Below are 20150 nucleotides of genomic sequence, written 5' to 3' on the forward strand. Positions count from 1 at the left end.
CAGCTTTTGGCTTTGTTAATTCTTTCAATTGTTTTTCTGTTCTCTAATTCATTTAGTTCAGCTCTAATTTTTATGATTTGTTTTCTTCTGGTGCCTGATGGGTTCTTTTGTTGCTCACTTTCTATTTGTTCAAGTTGTAGGGACAGTTCTCTGTTTTTGGCTCTTTCTTCTTTTTGTATGTGTGCATTTATCGATATAAATTGGCCTCTGAGCACTGCTTTTGCTGTGTCCCAGAGGTTTTGATAGGAAGTATTTTCATTCTCATTGCATTCTATGAATTTCCTTATTCCCTCCTTGATGTCTTCTATAACCCAGTCTTTTTTCAGGAGGGTATTGTTCATTTTCCAAATATTTGATTTCTTTTCCCTAGTTATTCTGTTATTGATTTCTAGTTTTATTGCCTTGTGGTCTGAGAAGATGCTTTGTAATATTTCGATGTTTTGGACTCTGCAGAGGTTTGTTTTATGACCTAATATGTGGTCTATTCTAGAGAATGTTCCATGTGTGCTAGAAAAAAAAGTATACTTTGCAGCAGTTGAGTGGAGAGTTCTGTATAAGTCAATGAGGTCAAGTTGGTTGATTGTTGTAAGTAGGTCTTCCGTGTCTCTATTGAGCTTCTTACTGGATGTTCTGTCCTTCTCCGAAAGTGGTGTGTTGAAGTCTCCTACTATAATTGTGGAGGTGTCTATCTCACTTTTCAATTCTTTTAAAATTTGATTTATGTATCTTGCAGCCCTGTCATTGGGTGCATAAATATTTAATATGGTTATGTCTTCCTGATCAATTGTCCCTTTTATCATTGTATAGTGTCCTTCTTTATCCTTTGTGGTGGATTTAAGTCAAAAGTCTATTTTTTCAGAAATTAATATTGCTACTCCTCTTCTTTTTTGCTTATTGTTTGCTCGATATATTTTTTCCATCCTTTGAGTTTTAGTTTGTTTGTGTCTCTAAGTCTAAGGTGTGTCTCTTGTAGGCAGCATATAGATGGATCGTGTTTCTTTATCCAGTCCGTGACTCTCTGTCTCTTTATTGGTGCATTTAGTCCATTTACATTCAGCGTAATTACAGATAAATAAGTTTTTAGTGTTGTCATTTTGATGCCTTTTCATGTGTGTTGTTGGCAACTGCATTTTTCCACATATTTTTTTGTGCTGAGACGGTTTTCTTAGTAAATTGTGAGATCCTCATTTTCATAGTGTTTGACTTTATGTTAGTTGAGTCGTTACATTTTTTTTGGCTTTTATCTTGAGTTATGGAGTTGTTATACCTTTTTGTGGTTACCTTATTATTTACCCCTATTTTTCTAAGTAAAAACCTAACTTGTATCATTCTATATCGCCTTGTATCACTCTCCATCTGGCAGTTCAATGCCTCCTGTATTTAGTCCCTCTTTTTGATTATTGTGATCTTTTACCTATTGACTTCCATGATTCCGTTATGTGTATTGTTATTTTTTTTAAATTAATCTTAATTTGTTTGTTTTTGTGATTTCCCTATCTGAGTTGATATCAGGACATTCTGTTTTGTGACCTTGTATTGTGCTGGTATCTGATATTATTGGTTTTCTGACCAAACAATTTCCTTTAGTATTTCTTGTAGCTTTGGTTTGGTTTTTGCAAATTCTCTAAACTTGTGTTTATCTGTAAATATCTTAATTTCGCCTTCATATTTCAGAGAGAGTTTTGCTGGATATATGATCCTTGGCTGGCAGTTTTTCTCCTTCAGTGCTCTGTATATGTCGTGCCATTCCCTTCTTGCCTGCATGGTTTCTGCTGAGTAGTCTGAACTTATTCTTATAGATTCTCCCTTGAAGGAAACCTTTCTTTTCGCCCTGGCTGCTTTTAAAATTTTCTGTTTATCTTTGGTTTTGGCGAGTTTGATGATAATATGTCTTGGTGTTTTTCTTTTTGGATCAATCTTAAATGGGGTTCGATGAGCATCTTGGATAGATATCCTTTCGTCTTTCATGATGTCAGGGAAGTTTTCTGTCAGGAGTTCTTCAACTATTTTCTCTGAGTTTTCTGTCCCCGCTCCCTGTTCTGGGACTCCAATCACCCGCAAGTTATCCTTCTTGATAGAGTCCCACATGATTCTTAGGGTATCTTCATTTTTTTTAATTCTTTTTTCTGATTTTTTTTCAGCTATGTTGGTGTTGATTCCCTGGTCCTCCAGATGTCCCAGTCTGCATTCTAATTGCTCGAGTCTGCTCCTCTGACTTCCCATTGCATTGTCTAATTCTGTAATTTTATTGTTAATCTTTTGGATTTCTACATGCTGTGTCTCTATGGATTCTTGCAACTTATTAATTTTTCCACTATGTTCTTGAATAATCTTTTTGAGTTCTTCAACAGTTTTATCGGTGTGTTCCTTGGCTTTTTCTGCAGTTTGCCTTATTTCATTTGTGATGTCTTGAAGCATTCTGTAAATTAGTTTTTTATATTCTGTACCTGATAATTCCAGGATTGTATCTTCATTTGGGAAAGATTTTGATTCTTTTGTTTGGGGGGTTGGAGAAGCTGTCATGGTCTGCTTCTTCATGTGGTTTGATATGGACTGCTGTCTCTGAGCCATCACTGGGAAACAAGTTTTTCCAGAAAATCCGCTGACTGCTACGCTGGCTCCAGGCTCTGAAAACAATCGCTGCCTCCCCGTATTTGTTCGTTCTCTGTCTCTATATCTGTGTTTGTTGTTCAGGGTTCGTTGATTGTTATGTATGTGGTCGATTCACTTGTTTTTCCAAGTCTTTGTTGCAAGAGGGATCCGCGGTAGTGTCCACCTAGTCCGCCATCTTGGCCCCGCCTCCGGATCTTTTTTTTTTAAAAAATACATTCTGTACTCTTCAGCTTTTGATTAGAGCATTTAGTCCGTTAACACTTACTGTAATTACTGATAAGAAGTGACGTACTTCTGCCGTTTTGTTTTTTGTGTGTCTTAAGCCTTCTTTGTCCTTTAGTGCTGTTTGCTTTTGAGTTTTGTTGGTTTATTGTAGTGAGCCTTTTTGGTTCTCTTCTCCTTTCCTTTTGTGTATGTTTTTTAGTTATTTTCCTAGTGGTTACGATGAACACTAAATTTAAGAGCTTGTATTTATAACATTGTAGGGGTTGGTGGGCAGGGTAAGTTCATACTAACTTAACTTCAGTAACATACAAGAAATTCTATATCTATACCCTTCATCTTCCCCTTTTGTTGTTATCACTTATATCTTTATATTTCAAGTGACCTGTAATGTAATTTTATCCTTGCCTTTTATATACTTGTTATTAAAAAACATGAAGGACAAAACATTTAGAATTATCAAGCATGAATACCTTATTATTAACCCATATACTTGTCCATGCATTTCCCTTTATTAGGGATCTTTCTTTTTATGTATAGCTTTGAATTACTTTCTAGTGTATTTTCCCTTCTATCTGAAGAACTCCCATTAGTATTTTGTGTAGGTCCACTCTGGTGGACACGAACTCTCTAGGCTTCTGCTTATCTGGGAATGTTTCAATTTCTTCAAGGATAGTTTCACTGGGTATAGTATTCTCAGTTGACAGTTCTTTTCTTTCAGCACTTTAAATATATCATTCCATTGCCTTCTGGCCTCCAATGTTTCTGAGGGAAAACTGGCAGGTAATCTTATTGAGGATACTTTGCATGTGTCTGTTTGCTTCTCTCTTGCTGCTTTCAGGATTCTGTCTTCATCTTTAATTTTTGAGAGCCTAGGTATGATGTGTCTTGGTGTACATCTCTTTATGCTTATCCTGTTTGTAGTTCTTTGAGCTTGGATTTATAGATTCATGTCATTTGTTAGACTGGGGAAATTTTCTGTCATTATTTCTTCAAATATTCTCTCTGTCCCATTCTCTAATCTCCTTCTGCAATTCCCATGATGCATAAATTAGGTCTCTGGTTGTTGTCCCATAATTTCATTAAGCTGTGCTCAGCCTTCTTGAGCCTCTGTTCTTGTTGCCCTACAGCATCTGTAATTTTAACTACCTTATCAATTTGTTGACTGATAATTCTGCCTGATTAAATCTGTTGGTAAGCCCTTCTATTGTGTTTCTCATTTCAGTTGTTGTCCCTTTCAGTTGCAATATCTATTTTTGTTTTTGCATTTTTTTTCTGAAATATTGATGAATATTTGAGACTTAAAATACTCCATTTTCACTGAGCCTACTCCTTAATGTCATAAACCCTTTTCAAAATGTCTGGTCTGGATTCTCTATTTTTTAAAATGGACTTTATTTTTTAGAGCAGTTTTAGGATTACAGAAAAATTGTGCGGAAAGTATGAGAGTTCCCACATACTTCCCCCTCCGCACACCATTTCTATTATTAGCATCTTGCATATTTGTTACAATTGATGAACCAACACTGATGCATTAAGTAAAGTTCATAGACTACATTGATGTTCACTCTGTGTTGTACAGTCATATGAGTTTTGACAAAAGCACAATGTCATATACAGGGTTTATTTTTTACTGTACTTTAGATGAAGTTTTACAGAGCAAACTTCACTTAAAGTTTGCTCTGTAAATTTTCTCATTAAACAATACACATATTGTTTTGGACATTGGTTGCCAACCCCATGACATGTCAACACTCTCCCCCTCTCATATTTAGGTTCCCCATTACTAGCTTTCCTGTCCCCTCCTGCCTTCTTGTCCTTGCCCCTGGGCTGGTGTGCCCATTTAGTCTTGTTTTGTTTTATGGGCTTGTCTAATCTTTCGCTGAAGTGTGACCCTCAGGGGCAACTTCAGTACTGAATTAAAAGGGTGTCGGGGGGCCATACTGTCAGGGTTTCTTCAGTCTCTGTCAGAACAGTAAGTCTGGTCTTTTTTGTGAGTTAGAATTTTGTTCTACATTTTTCTCCAGCTCTGTCTGGGACCCTATATGTGATCCCTGTCAGAGCAGTTGGTGTGGTAGCTGGGCACCATCTAGTTGTGCTGGACAGTCTGGTGGAGGCTGTGGTAGTTGTGGTCCATTAGTCCTTTGGACTAATTTTTCCCTTGTGTCTTTGGTTTTCTTCATTCTCCCTTGCTCCAGATGGGGTGAGACCAGTGGAGTATCTTAGATGGCCACTCACAGGCTTTTAAGACCCCAGACGCTACTCACCAAAGGAGGAGGTAGAACATTTTCTTTATAAACTATGTTATGCCAATTAAGCTAGATATCCCCCGAGACCATGGTCCCCAGCCCTCAGCCCAGTAATTTGGTCCATCAGGGAGTTTGGATATCTATGAAGCTTTCATGACCTTCCTTGGTCAAGCTGTGCTGGCTTCCCCAGATTCATGTACTGTCTTACCCTTCACCAAAGTTACCACTTATGTATTGTCTAGTTAGTGTTTTTTCCCTCCTGATCCCTCCCCTCCCTAGTAACCATCGAAGATTATTTCTTTCCGTTTGTAAGCCTTTTCATGAGTTTTCATAGTAGTATCTCATCAGGATTTGTCCTTCTGTGATTGACTTATTTCATTTACTATAATGCCCTCCAGATTCATCCATGTTGTGAGATGTTTCACGGATTCATCATTATTCTTTATTGTTGTGTACTGTTTTCCTTATTTCTTTTAGTGCTTTGTCTATGTTTTCCCTTAGTTCTTTAATTGTGTTATATTTGTCCATTTTTTCTTTTTTTCTAATATTTGATCATCTCTAGATGCACTTTCACTCCCTTTGTCATGTTTATTTGGATGGACCATTTTTTCTTTGTGTGCTTTGTGATTTTTTTTTTTTTTTTGCTGGTCATTGGAATTTTTGAGAGTGTTAACATTCTCAGTTTTCCCCAGTATTTGGTGTTTTTGCCCACACTGCTTTCTGCAAGAAACTCTTAGGTGGGCAGAGCTTTCAGCCTTTGCTTTCTGTTTCCTCTCCCTCTCTGTGATAGTTCTTTCTCCCTCCCTGGTTTAACCGGGATTTGAAAATTCCAGATTTTGTTTTTCAACTTTCAATCTCTCCCAAACACATCAAAGAACATGCTATGGTCCGTCTGTCCACCAGTGGGCACCGCCACTCAGGCGAGATATCATGTACTAATCAATCTGTCCACCAGGGGGCTAAGTCCCTTCCTTGTTTCTGCAATCACGTTTTTCGCTGGAAAACCCACACCTAGCAAGCCCCTTTCAGTGCAGTGTTGCCCTCCAGTTTTGCCCGAGGTTTCCTTCCCTGCTTCGTTGGGGCTGCTTATATCTGAGCTGGCATTCAGGGAAAGCACAGGCAGACTTTCTTACCTTTCAGAAGTACGAAGCAGTGGCACTCCCCAGAAGGGCCTCTGATTGTCTTGTTGATTTCAGAGCCCCAGTGGCCCTATGGTGGTTGGGGGAGCTGTCTCCACTTAGGTGACCCTCCTCCTGACTCCACTGTAGGGAGCCACCTGTAGGAGTTCATATCAGTTCAGCAACCAATACTTACAGGTTTGGGGAGGGACAGCCACAGTCCAAATGGACGCCCAGGGAGGTCTGCCTTGTTGCTGTCAGAGCCTGCCCTGTAGTATGCTGTCTGTGGCTGTTCCCTCCACTCTATATGCCTGCTTCCTAGCAAGCAGCTGCCTCAGTCAGCAGTCCTCAGCACCGACTGTAAGAGGAAGCAGGCAGAGCCAAAATGACCCCTAGGGAGGTCTGTTCTGTTGGTTTCAGTGATATGAGCTACGTGGTGCACAGGGAGGCAGGTAGAGTGCTATGATAGCAGACTCCACTGCGGGGGTCTTCTGTAGCAGTTTGTAAGAGCCTAGCAACCAACAATTACCAGGTGGGGGAGGGGGTGTCACACTCTGGTCAGATCCCCATGGAAATCTGCCTTGTTCCTATCAGATTCCTCCTGGTGGACTGTTGGCTGTGATTATAGCCTCTAGTCAAGGCTCTTGCCACCTAACACACAGCAGCCTCAGTCTGCAGTCCTCAGTGCCAATTGGAAGTGGGGGCAGACTAACTCCGACTGACCCCCAGGGAAGTGTCTCCTGTTGGTTTCAGAGCCCACAGCTATAGGGTGCATAAAGAGGCAGGTACAGCGCTGACTATGGGAGCAGGCTCCATTGCAGGACTCTTCTAAGGGAATTCACAGCAGGGATGCAGATGACAGTGTCTGGTGAGGAAGAGGCTGTCACACTCCAAATGGACCTCCAGGGAGGTCTGCCTTGTTGCTATCAGAGCCCTCCCTCCCTCTGCCACAGTATGCTGGCTGTGGGTGTACCCTCCACTAGATTCCTGCTTCTTGGCACACAGAGGCTCAGTCAGCAGTCCTCAGGACTGACTGAAAGAGGGAGCAGACAGACCAGAACTGATTCCCCAGAAGGTCTGTCTTACTGGTTTCAGAGGCCTGAGCTATGGGGTGTACACGGAGGCAGGCAGAGTATTAACTGTGACAGCAGACTCCACTGCATGTGCCTTCTGTAGGAATTTGCAGTAGGTTTGCAACCAAAAGTGTCTGCGTGGGGGAGGTGCTGGCACACTTCAAACAGACCCCTGGGGAGGTATGCCTGGTAGATTTTAGGGCAGAAGCTTGGGGTCCTGTCTCTTTGTACAGACAGGGGCTGTGGTGGTTAGAGAAGTAGGCTCTTTTCCTGGGGCCACTACCCAGTTCACAGCAGCCAGTGGCCTGCTGGCTCGAAGAGGGGCAGGTATGGTGGGAGGAGTGATTTCCTACCATATACAACTCGTTGATTTGTTGATTCTTGCCTGTCTGCAGTTCCCTGCTGCTTTCCTCTGCTCCCTGATTCAGAGTCCCTCAAAGCTGAGCACCATTTCTTTATTGTACTTCTTGTATTTGTGGGGGGAAGGTTGAAATGATTGGTTTATGCCACCATATTCCCAGAATTCTCCAGACTATTTCTAATAATCTTTGTCTATGTGTTCCTTCCCTATCCTATTCCTGGTCTTCCTGACAGAGGCAATCTTTACCTTGAATTGTGTGTTGATCACTTCCTTGTTATTCTGTATTATGTGTACATATACATACTTATGCCACACGTATATGTACGCTTAATACTTAGTTCTTGTTTTAGGCTCTATAAAATGGTAAGTCTTTCACTCAAGATTTTGTTTTCAAGATTTCATTTCCATGTTGGGTATTACTGTAGTTGATCCATCTCAATGACTCTATCTCCATTTCACAATGTGTTGCTTTACCACAATAAATTGACTCTCTCCTCAGCAGATGGACAGTGGGATACTGTGAACATAGCCCCTATGCACATTCTGGTGCATATCTCCTGACAACACATGTAAGGGTTTTTCCCAGGTATGTTCTGACACAGAAGGGCGAGAGAGAACCTTGGTGAGACGGATTGACACAGTGACTGCAATGATGGACTTGAATGTGCCAGCAATCACAAGGGTTAACACAGGACCAGGAAATGTTCCATTCTGTTGTACGTAAGGTTGCCAAAAGTTGGAGTCAACTTGACAGCAGCTGTCTATTTAAACCCAACTTGGTCATAATGCTCTAGTTATCATTTTGTTACTGGACTTGGGCTTGCTGGGGGCTCCATTTAGGCTTTTATGATGCCTTACTTATGGTTTTGTCTATTAGTGGCAATGGTTCGTACTTTTTCTCCCTTGTGCCATTCTTCTTAGGTCTTCAAGTCAAGGTTATATGAGATGGGGAGTGTCACCTCTTTCTAGTCAACTCTGCTAACACGCCACTGAGTTTTTTTCAAGGTCACCATCACCTCTGTGTTGTCAAATCCAATGGATTTTGTCTTCATTTTATTTGGATTCATCATTTTACCAACTTATCTTTTCTTCTCAAAACAACTCTTTTCAGCTGGTTTTCCCCCAGCCCTCTGGGTTCTCCTAGTCTCTTGTACCTAACTCTTGTACTCAACTCTAACGGTTGAAGTTCCTTAGGTCTTGGTCCCAGGCTCCCTTCTTTTTCTCTCCACATTCTTTAGGTGATTTTTTCCATTCTCATGAGTCTCAAATGTATACCCTCAGCCCAGATCTCAGATATTTTCTCTGAATATTAATCTTTCTTATCCAGCTGTCTTCCTAACACTGTCATTTGGATGTCTGATAGGTATCACAAACTCAACCTAGCCAAAAGGAACTCCTGGTCTTTCCCCAGTCATTTCTCGTTTAACCTTCCATGTCACTATATAGCACCACCATCCTCCAACACATGCAAGCCAGAATCCTGGGTATGATTTTCCATCCTCCCCTCTCCCACACCCCTCTACCCAATCTATCACCAAGTCTTATGGAGTCTACGTCCAAAACACACCTTAACTTTTTCCAGTTCTACTTCCACTGTTACCACCTGATCTAAACTATCAGCATATAACCTGGATACAAGCATTAGCTCTAGAGCAGACACACTAACACCCCCTTAGTAATAGTACCCTGGTTTCGGTTTGCACTTCTTTCCCTTGCCTAGATAGCATATGTACTTTGCTGGTAGGTGATCTAACTCCACCTCTAAGGATATACCCCGGCTAGTGTAAATCAGAGGTAGACAAACTTTTTCCATCAAGGGCCCAAAAAAAAGCAACCAAACTTGTTGCCGTCGATTCCGACTCATAGCGGCCCTATAGGACAGGGTAGAACTACCCCATAGCTTCCAAGGAGCGCCTGGTGGATTCGAACTGCCGACCTTTTGGTTAACAGCCTTAGCTCTTAACCATGCTGCCAGGTGGTAAATATTTTGGGGTTTGTGGGCCACGTATGTCTCTTTTGCATTCTTTTAACACTTCATAAATGTAAAAATGTATTGCTTCTTAACTCATGGGCTATACAAAAACAGGCCACAGGCCTTAGTTCGTCCCCACCTCTGGTTTAATCACTCAGCATGGTTCATTTCCCTGGTGGCTGGAGGAGGGAGAAGACTGAAGACCCACAGGATGACTCTGACTCCTGTGGGACTGACAGAAGTAGCTTGTTTTCCCCTGAATTCACATAATCCTCTTCCCTCTGCCTTGGGAGTCCTCACCACCAATGCCTACTCATGCTCAAAGCTCAGCTCAAATGCTGCCAACTTCACAAGGCTTCCCCTGGTCTCTCCTAAGCAGAGCAAGGTGCAGCTCCTTGGACTTCCACAATATGTCACTTACCTCTCGATTACAGCACCTGTATTCTGTACCAATGGAGCCCTTTCTACGGGCACCAGAACAACCTGTGAGGTAGGTATGTTCTCCTTTTATAGATGGACAGGCTCAGGGAGGTTATATAGCTAGCTTGTCCAGTCACAGGGCTAACGTGTGGCTGAGCTGGATTTGAACTCAGTAACTGACATTGCACTTCGCCCATTACCCATCTGCCCCGCTAGACCACGAGCAACTTTAAAGCAAAGATATCTTAATCCTGAGTTCATTTTTGAACATGACACTGCTTCAGGCACCAAGAAGCCATCAGAATGTTCTCAATTTTCTGTTTCTGCTTGTCTGCCCTATTATTCTCACTACAAGTTGGCTCCTCCTGGTAGGTGCACACGGCAAGCGATGTACACTTCTCACCACTTCTAGGTTTAAACATTTCAGGCCAAGGCACACAGACTTATCTAATTGTCTCAATGGCAGCTCTAAGTTCCCAGTAAAATTACCCAAGCCAGAATTCTACCTCTGGTCCTGAGGGTGGGAGTGGGAGGTGTGTGTACGTCACAGAGTACAAACAAGACTCTTGGTCCTTCTCATAACTATGCAGATTCTGTGTGGGAACTGGGGGGAAGGGCCCCCAAAGATGGAACATTGTGAACTGGGCAGTCTCCATACAAAATGTCCATTACGATGGTAAGTTATTGGTTGAATGATTTAGTCCTGTCTAGGTTTTGCCATTCTACCTATTTTTTTTTTAACAATATAGAACAAAAAATAGTATGTTGCTTATAAATGTATCACAATATATTGGTTATCTTTTATTAGCAGCTTTATCTTGCTGACTTTTTTAGAAAGAGAGAAATCAATAAATCGACTTTTAGGCTACAATCTAAAAGTTCCTGTGTGAGTGCCCTTTCTCAAATGTACTGGGCAAAATTAAGTCAAACTAGACAAATTTTACAGACAATATACCTTTTCAGACACATTATTGGTTATTTGCAGGAACTACAGTGAGATGGGGTTCAAAAGAACAAAACAAAGGTCGTGCTTGGAGTCAAATTATTGACATCCACATGCTAAAAGGGTGTGACCCACCATCCGTACAAGTAAACCATGACTGTGACCTGGGCGTGACAGCAGCAAGTTGAGGATATTCCCTGCCACTGGGTAGACAATCATGGAACCACACGAATCACACCCTGTGTGGAAAGGGGTGTGACCAGAAGTGGGTGGTGTGCCCAGAGCCTAGAGAGGTAAGGCCAGAAGGGCAGGCAGTGACGGCCACCCCTAGCTCAGGGATGCCACAGCCTCCTGTGCTCAGTCATGTCATTCACTCCTAGTTGCAAGTTCTGGGCCCAGGCTGTCTCACCCTTTTGGCCCTTTCTCTAGCTGCAATTTCCCCTTTCTGAATTTCTTATCTGTCTGTACGATGGAGCTGGGCAAGAAGAACCCAACCAAAACCCACTGCTGTAGAGTCGATTCCAACTCACAGTGACCCTACAGGACAGAGCAGAACTGCCTCATAGTTTCCAAGGAGCAGCTGGTGGATCTGAACTGCCGACCTCTTGGTTAGCAACTGTAGCACTTAACCACTACACCACCAGGATTTCCTAAGCAAGGAGAGGTGGGCAAATTAGTGGCTTTTAGACCTGTAAACCTTGCAGCACTTTCTTTAACTGACAGCTTCTCTAAAAGCTCAGTATATAGCTAAAAGCAGAGCAGCTTGGGATGTACGGACGGGCCTTTCCCCTCTCCTTCTAGGGTTTCTAAAGGGGCTCCAGGAACCAGTATGAAATCCAGTTTACACTGGTCTCTGGAGTCTTTTGCAGGTCTGTATCCTAAGATGATGAGAAATCTTTCAATACCGTGCATCTTACAGGCATCTGCAGTGTCTACAATAATTTTGCTTCTGGGTTATGGTTAATTGGCCATGTCACCTAACTCAGATGAAGGTAAAAAAATGGCCAAATTGGCTTTCTGGTATTTTGCAATGTTTCCTAGCAGTAAAGTTTTATATACTTACGATAAAACCCTTGCACCACGTTACTGGGACACAGAGGAACTAGTTTTCGGATTCCTATACATGAGCACTTGCACACCGTTTGTTCCCCAGGACACCAGAGCTATGTTTTATTTTCACAGTATGCTTGAGGGAGGCTGCCGAGAACAGAATAAAGGCCTGGAGATGGCGGGTGGGCTTAGGCCTGGATACTGCTCTTGGTGTTGAAGGCCAGGTAGTACATGACTGTGCCCATCAGGGCGGCCAGCACCTCTGTGGAGACCCAAGGCCCGTTCCAGGCACCCAGGTGCTTGATGTCAACAGTAAACAGGGGCGGATGGCTGAGACGTCCTCGCTGTTTCTCTGGGCCTTCCTCAGGAGGCTGTAGGACTCCTCGTCAAAGAACCTGACCTCGTAGGTACCTGAGTGGGCGTGCCTGTGCTCCACGCTCCAGGACGCCTGGTAGCGCTCCATGTCTTGGCCCCAGGTGACAGGAAACTGCTTTCCTCCGACATCAGCATAGAGAGGTATGTTCTGTCTGCCATTCTTCCAAGTCAGGGAGAACTCCACAATAAACACGGTCTCTGTGGTGATGACAGCATCTGAGGTAGTGTAGTAGGAGGGGACAATCACAGGTGTCTCTCTGGTCTCTGCAGAGCAGCCCATGGAGCCAGCCAGCAGAAGCAGCACTAAGGTCTTAGTCGCTGCTGCCATCTTCCCTCCACCAAAGCTGAAAGAAAAAGGGGACAGCAATTTACACAAGGAGTCCCTGGGTGGTGCAAAGGGGTTAAGTGCTCTGCTGCTAATTCAAAGGTCAGAGATTTAAACATATTCAGAGGCACCTTGGAAGAAAACCCTGGTGATCTACTTCAGGAAATCAACCACTGAAAACCCTATGGTGCACAGTCCTACTGTGACACACAAGGTCATCCTGAGCCAGAGTCAACTTCTCGGCAACTGGAGAATTTACAAAACCAGCTCTTACTGGTCAATGGTTAGTCTGCCTGCAGTTTTTCCTTATGATAAACAATAACGGCAATGAAAGGCTGTGGAAGACTGCTATAGTGATGGCCTCCCATACATCAGGATTCCCTTTGCCTACAGCTTGAGCGGTGCCTCTCACACCAACTTGGCCATCTGACTCACGTGAGCCCCAGAGACAGTAAACGTGATGCAGGCAGAGGCTGGAAGAGCTCGGTGTCCTGGGATTGCCTTTCCCCTCATTGCTTACTGAGCTGAGCAGCCCCAGAGGCAGCCCTGACTAGCCTGCTGATGATGGGTGGCACATGGCCGTTTCACCCAGGGTCCCTGCCAGCAGCTCGTTTTGTTAACAAGCCCAGCCACTCTCCAGGAAGCAGACATGAGCCGTCCTGGCTGAGCCCAGTACGAACTGTGACCCACAAGATTACGAGCAGTTAAATGACTATTTTAAGCCACTAGGTTGTGGGGTGGCTCGTTACACAGAAATAGATACAAAACCCTTACGCACACATTTGTTCACCAAGGATAAATTCCTGGAAGGCATCCCAAAAGCCCTGAATTTTAACCTGGCTGTCAACAAATGTCCCTTTGGACATGGTACTAGATATTTTGCACTCAGGCACGGGGACAGTCTTGTTTGTTAGCTGGCTGGCCCAAACGTCCGGTTTTTCCTGTCAGAGAGGAACCTGAAGTAGGTAACTGGCCCACTGCAGCACTTTCCCCTGTGGTTAATTTATGCTCTAGGTCAGCGAACTTCTCAGTGAGGCCCCAGTCTGTCATGTGACTCCAAGAATAATATAAACTCTAAGGTTTATGGAGTACTTGCCATGTCCCAGACACTGTACCGAGCACTCTACCTGTGTTTGTCCTTTATTATCCTTTTCACAAATGAGGAAACAGACAGAGAGGTTCAGTGAGAAGCCTAAGATCTCAGAGCTAGGCAGGAGAGCCTGAACTTGCACCCAGAGTCTAACCACACCTGCTGCCTCTGTGCAGGTTAAGAGCCCACACTTGCTAGGTCCCCGACTATGCTCTCCACTCCCTTGAGTTCTCCGAATGATCACTGAACACCAAACACGTTGCTCTGTGCTTGTGGCCCTGCCTCTCTGTGCTCAGGCACCCATGTTCAAGGACGGTAGTGTTTTCCCTACCAAACTTCAGTTTTCCTGTTCTCAGTAGAATGGCAGCCTTGAGTCGGTTATTCTTGTCTTTGAAAACACTGTAGTTCTTTCCATACTGTGTAAGCATCATCATCGGTGTAAGCATTTCTCGGTATAAATAAGGGTTGAAAAGTTAATAAATACAGATAAATAGTAAAGTAACTTTAACTGGAAAAAAGCCTACAAAAATACTCTTACTACCCAACTAAAAAAAAACAAACAAACCCACAGCACTTGGACTTCAGTAACCTGGACTTCCTTCTGATGTCACTGAGAATTCAGTGAAAGTGGGAGGCAGCTCTTGATGGAGTTTTTGGACCAGGGCAGCACTTTCTCCCTCACAGAGGGAGCTGCAGAGGGAGGCACAGAGAGCGGCAGCCAGCCCTTTCGAGTCCTGGCATATGACCTTGGAAAGGGAGTTAATCAATCTTTTCCAGCTTCAGTTAGCCCATACCTAACATGGAGAAAAAAATGCCTTCCACACTTCAGTTTACAAAAATGGAGATAAAAATGCCTTCTGTACTCAAGTTTATGGTGAGGATTAAGAGTTGGAGCAAAGCACTAGGGCAGGGCTGGAGACGCAAGGAACACCTGACAAACGTCAGGGCCTTGACACCTGGCGACCGGATCTGGTGCCTAAAGCCAAGCACCCTTTGATGTGGATGAGCGCCCACCACGTGCAGGCACCGTCCAGGGTGTTGTACTGGATGCATGAGTCCAGAACCAGACACTTAACAACCAAGAGGTTCCCCCCGTGCTAGGGCATCACCACTAAGTATCAAACTGTTATCCTCCCCTCCCGTGATTATTACTAGTTCATCTGAACCTCTTTTATCTTAGACTATAACTGTTAGAGAAAAAAAAAAGGTTTGGATGGCCGGGTGGGAGAAGCCAGAACATTAGCCGGCATGCCCTGAGTTTTTAACTTATGAGGTTGTTTATTCTCCCATTTCACAGATCAGGAAGGAAGGGCCGAGAGAGATAAATTTGGTCGGACTCGCGATCACGATTTTTCTGCTGCACCGGGCAGGATCTTAATTTAATGCAACACTTCTCGGAAAAGCAGATGACTAAAATCGCATTTTAATTGCCAAACTAAACAGCAGGCTCCCAACGGGATGATGTCCACGCCCGATTTTCCCTCTTTCAGGCGCTCTCCTCCCATCACACCCTCGCCCTGGAGTTAGGCCGTGGGCTGACTACCTGCTGCAGGACGCCCGGGGGTCTCGTCTCCCCGGGGACAGCAGAGACAGCGGGGACACCGGCGACTTCGCCGGGTCCTCGCGGCGCTGTAGTCCCACCCGGCCCGGCAGCCCTCCGCGCGCCCCCGCGGCCCGCAGTCCGCCTGCGCACGCGCCCTCCGCGCACGCGCCCTCCGCGCCCCCGCCCTCCGCGCCCGCGCCCTCCGCGCCCCCGCCCTCCACGCACGCGCCCTCGCCCCTCAAGTCAGGCCCCGCCCCGCCCCCGCCCGTCCTCGCCCTTTTCCTCGGGCCGCCGCATCAGACCTTCCCGCCAGTCCCGGCGCCTCGCGGTCCCGCGCCCTCGCCCCGCCGCCTCCGCCTCGCCGCCTGAGGCGCTCCGCAGGCAGGACTGTCGGAGCGAACGCCGGCCCCGCCGCCTGCGAAATTCGGCCGCAATACCAGACGACTAGGCGGCTGCGGGAGCGCGCACGTCCTGGCGGCGTCGCGCGGCTCCGCCCACCGCGGCGTGCGCGCTCCGGGCGGCGGCCGGCGGGGGCGGGCGGGGGCGGCTGGGGGGCGGAGCCGCCCGCGGGCTGAGGCTCTGGGCCGCGGGCTGCTGGGCAGCTCGGCGGCGGCGGCCGGGAGGTCCGGGCCAGCGGGGCCACGCCGTCTGCTCCGCGGACACGCCGAGGCGGGGCGGACCGGCGCGCAGGATGCGTCCCTAGCCCCGGCGCGGCGCGGCGTCCCGGAGCGTCCCCGGGCGGTGCGGACCGAGGTGAGGGCGCGGGGACGGGCGGGCGGGCGGGCGCGCGGGCCCCGGGCTGCCCCGACACCCCGGCGCCCCGGGACCTCAGCACCCCGGGCATCACCGAGTCTGGCCGGGCGGCGGGCGGCGGGCGCCGGCAGTGGCGGGCGTTTATGTAAGCGCCGGCCGGGCAGGTGGCTGGAGGCCGGGCCGAGCGTCCCCCGAGCGCGGAGCCCCTGCTGCCGCCGTGGGCTGCTGGCTGCTGGCTGCGGGGCTGCGGGGCTGCGGGGCTGCGGGGCTGCGGGGCTGCGGGGCTGCGGGGCTGCGGGGCTGCGGGCCGGGTCCGGGGCTTGGCGGTGGCGGCGCCCGTGAAGGAAGGCTGCGCCCGGGACGGCCCCGCTCTCTCTCCCCAGGCGCCCCGTCTGCGCGGGATGCGCTGCGCCCCGGGATGAGGCTGCGCCCTGGGGAGGAGAGATTGAGTCTCGGGAGGAGACTGCGCCTCACGTCCGCTTCAGAGGGTGCCGCGTCCGCGTTGGGTGCTCTGCGCCCCGGGGAGGGAATGTGTGTGCCGTAGGCTGAGGCCGTGGAGATGGAGATGCGCCCCCAGGAGGGAAGCCTGTGCCCCGCGGAGGGGAACTTGGCCCCGGGATGAGGCTGCGCCCCCGAGGAGGGGAGGGCGGCATGGGGCTGCGCCCCGGGGTGAGGCTGCGTCCCCAGGAGGGAAGGCTGCGGCCCCGGGGAGAGGAGAGCGGCACGAGGAGGCTGTGCCCTAGGATGAGGCTGCGCCCTCGGGAGGGAAGGCTGCGTCCCGGACGCCCGCGTCCCCCCGGAGGGCGCCGCGTTCGCGAGGGCTGCTGTCGCCGCGGGGCCGGGAAATGCTGCGGGTGTAGGGCGTCTGGAGCGATTGGGAACAGTCTGAGGCGATCGGGGGCCCGAGGTTAATTCTGACGTGTCCGCATCAGCAGTAGGAAAATTACTGCGTTGTGGGTGGGTGTGAGGGAGGTGTGAACTTGGGCTGTGGACGCTAAAACGTGTTGAGTCCCAGTTTACAAGTCCGGGATCCTACAGTGTGTTGGAATCCCGATTTATACTTCGGAAACCGACACCTGGTGTTTGGCTCGCAGTTTGTATTTTTAGCCAGCAGGTTTGGTTGTTCTGATAAAGATGCTTTATTTCCCTTGTACACTGTCGTTCCATCCCCGAAGTATAAAAAGTGGCGTGGTATCAAAGTTCCTTCTTTGGTCTTAGTGCCATGATCAAGATGATGAAACAGTAGTTTCTGCTGAGAATAGAAATGCTTGTTTAATCCCTCTTAAATTTGCCCTTATTTTCGTTTCTTTGAAGGGTGTTGCCCAGAGCTACACCCCAATTTACAATTGCAAAACTCTGGAATTGTCTAAAAAGCATACCTTAGGCAATGTAAAGCTTCATTTTCATCTGATTACTGTCTTCCTGATCTCTAACCTCTGTGAAAATCCCTGCACCCTCTCCAGAAAATGGACGCTTTGGCGCTGAGACTCCGTTACCATCTTTGCTTGCAGAGAGTTTCCCAAGAGGGAGAAAAGGAGAAGGAAAAGAAAAAGGCAAAGGGTTGGGTGGTACTGTTCCTCCAGGTGCTAAGAGAATTAACTGCACCTCAGCTCAGGTGTCCTCCAGAGGGCAGGGCCTCCAAGCAAGGACACTCACTGTAGAGGCCACATCGACACTGGATGACACTGGCCGAGCTGGGTGCTGCAGTCCCGCTTGGTGGAGATGAATTCACACCGCCTTTGAAAGGAGCCTGTTGTCTCTGCGTAATGCACTGCTGGGTGCCCGAGGATTGCTGTGAGAAGCCCAGGTTTGCAAGACTGAGTGTATTCAGCCACAGCTGGATCGGCTCGAAGCTATGGTTGGGAGGGAAGAAAGGAGGTCTTTCTGCAGGGGGCAGTGGTAAAAAGAGAATTGGCCCGGCTCTGAGAAACTGAGGACACTTGTGTCTCGGGAGCGTGTGCTTGGGAAGTGGTTCTGTGAGGTGACAGAGGAGCATTAGCTATTTAGTGATAACATCACGAACAAGCAGGCTCCCAGGCTGATTTCACTTCTTTGTGAATTTGTATGTCTTAAGGCATCTGAATTGCTTCTAGATTTTTGAGATAAGAAAATTCTTTATACTTACATTTGTCAAATGAATGAATAAAAGGAAATTAATTCATTTGATAAATACTGATCTATGATCTCTATGTGCTGGGCCCTGCCTGTTCTCGGTCATTTGGGGGAGACTTTACCAAACAAGATAGAGTTTAGAAAAGCTAGCTGGCAGTTTGGGATGGGTTGCTTGTTGTTTTATTAATCAATTTTATGGCCTTAGCATTTTTACTTACATATTTAAAAAGAGAAACATGCACACATTACAACCTTTAAAAGGTGGGAGGGGGCACGTGAAACTTCCTTGCACTCCATCTCTGGCTGTGGGGTTCCCCTCCAACCACTGTGACCCAGTGATTGGGTATTCTCCTAGCAGTAGTCCAAATATATACCTAGTTGTGTGTAGGAAGCCCTGGTGGCACAGTGGTTAAGAGCTGCAGCCGCTAATCAAAAGGTCAGCAGTTCGAATCTACCAGGCGCTCCTTGGAAACTGCATGGGGCAGTTCTGCTGTGTCCTGTAGGGTCAGTGTGAGTTGGAATCGACTCGATGGCGATGGGTGTATATGGGTAGTTGTATGTGTTTTTTAATGTAAATAGATTGTTTCCAATATTTGCTATAATAAAGAGTGCTGCAATATTCATATATTTTTATATATGAGTGTAAGCACAACTCCTTTATCATTTTTATTAATCATCAAAATTCTTTCACTGAACGTTTATTTCAAAACCAGGTTTTACTCTCTTGAATGCCGTGATAAACTATGTAAGTATTTAGGACCAAAAAATATCATTTAAGTAGGGAGGAGGCAGTTAGAAAATTCACATTGGAGATTAATAGGTAAAGTTATGAAATTCGTTTAAGAAAAATGATTAAGGTTAGCATTGGACTAAAAAGCTTAATTGGAGGGATCCAGTTTTATTGGAATACTTGATGGTTTTCTGTGTCAGCTTTTTAAACTGTCAATTTCCAAATCCATAATTTGGTGTGATAGAAACGTTGTTAGTTGCCATCGAGTCGTTTCTGACCCTAAGCGCGCAGGCCTTACTTTCGAGGTGCATCTGGGTGGGTTTGAACCACCAACCTTCCAGTTATTAGTCCAGCATTTAACCATTTGTGCCACCAAATAGTGGTGTTCAAAAAAACGTTTACTTAATATGGTCATAGAGGTAGAAGAGGCAAATAGTGAGAATTTCATTTAATAACTGTATATTAAAATCATTAAGAATTCTTATTCTTTGAGTAGCTTTATTTTTCCAATCATAACTTTGTATTCGGAGTGTATTCTGTGCCGCTGTGCCCCCTTCCGGCACCTGCGCCCCATGGGACAGGGACAACTAGAGGTCTTCTCAGCAGGCTTCACTCTGCCTTCGACTTGCAGAGTTTTGCTTCCTGGTTTAACAGCTGTTGGCCTGGGACCTACAGTACAAATCATTTCAAGTTAGTTTTGATTCGGTTGGTACTGCTTGTCTGGGCTTTCTACCCGTCCGTGTACAGTGTGTTCCAGGAGTATACAAGGAAGCACGACTGGTTTTAGGTCTCTAGTCTTTGTGATGGATTTAAGATTTAGCTGGGGGCAGGGCAGCTTGGGAAGAGGGAATGAAAAGAGCTTGAAGGCTCCTCCTAGTTTTACGGGGAATACAGTAGGATTGAAGCATTTCCACACCTGGCCTTGTTTCACTCTTGCATTGATTCCACGGATATTCACCTCATGCCTTCCTGGGTGCTGGAGATACAGGAGCCAGCCCAGCAGTGGTAGCCTGTGCCCTCAAGGGGCTCAGTTATGTGGGGAGGAGGGGGACATGGTGCTGTAGGAGCAAGTCAGGCAAGTGGTGGGGTGCCGGTTGAGATGGGTGAGCTTCTTTGCCTGGGGAGCTACCTGGGGAGCTGCTGGAATAAGAGCCTGGGGCCTCAGCTTCCCTGTGGTTGTGGTGTGCTGGTAAACTGCAAG

The 20150-nt window shown here is 46.6% G+C and overlaps 1 protein-coding gene and 1 pseudogene across 10 annotated transcripts in view; one reads left to right on the top strand and one right to left on the bottom strand.

Moving 5' to 3' along the window:
- Positions 1–10804: 10804 nt before the first annotated feature.
- Positions 10805–15828, bottom strand: LOC126070649 (translocon-associated protein subunit delta-like; annotated as a pseudogene).
- A 109-nt stretch (positions 15829–15937) lies between these two features.
- Positions 15938–20150, top strand: part of ADARB1 (adenosine deaminase RNA specific B1) — a 215279-nt gene continuing 211066 nt past the window's right edge. For all 10 annotated transcript variants that reach the window (XM_049875036.1, XM_049875039.1, XM_049875037.1 and 7 more), the window contains exon 1: positions 15938–16107. The gene's annotated coding sequence lies outside the window, so the exon portion shown is untranslated. The remainder of the gene's footprint in view (positions 16108–20150) is intronic.

This window comes from Elephas maximus, chromosome 2, assembly GCF_024166365.1.
Source record: "Elephas maximus indicus isolate mEleMax1 chromosome 2, mEleMax1 primary haplotype, whole genome shotgun sequence".
NCBI lineage: Eukaryota > Metazoa > Chordata > Mammalia > Proboscidea > Elephantidae > Elephas > Elephas maximus.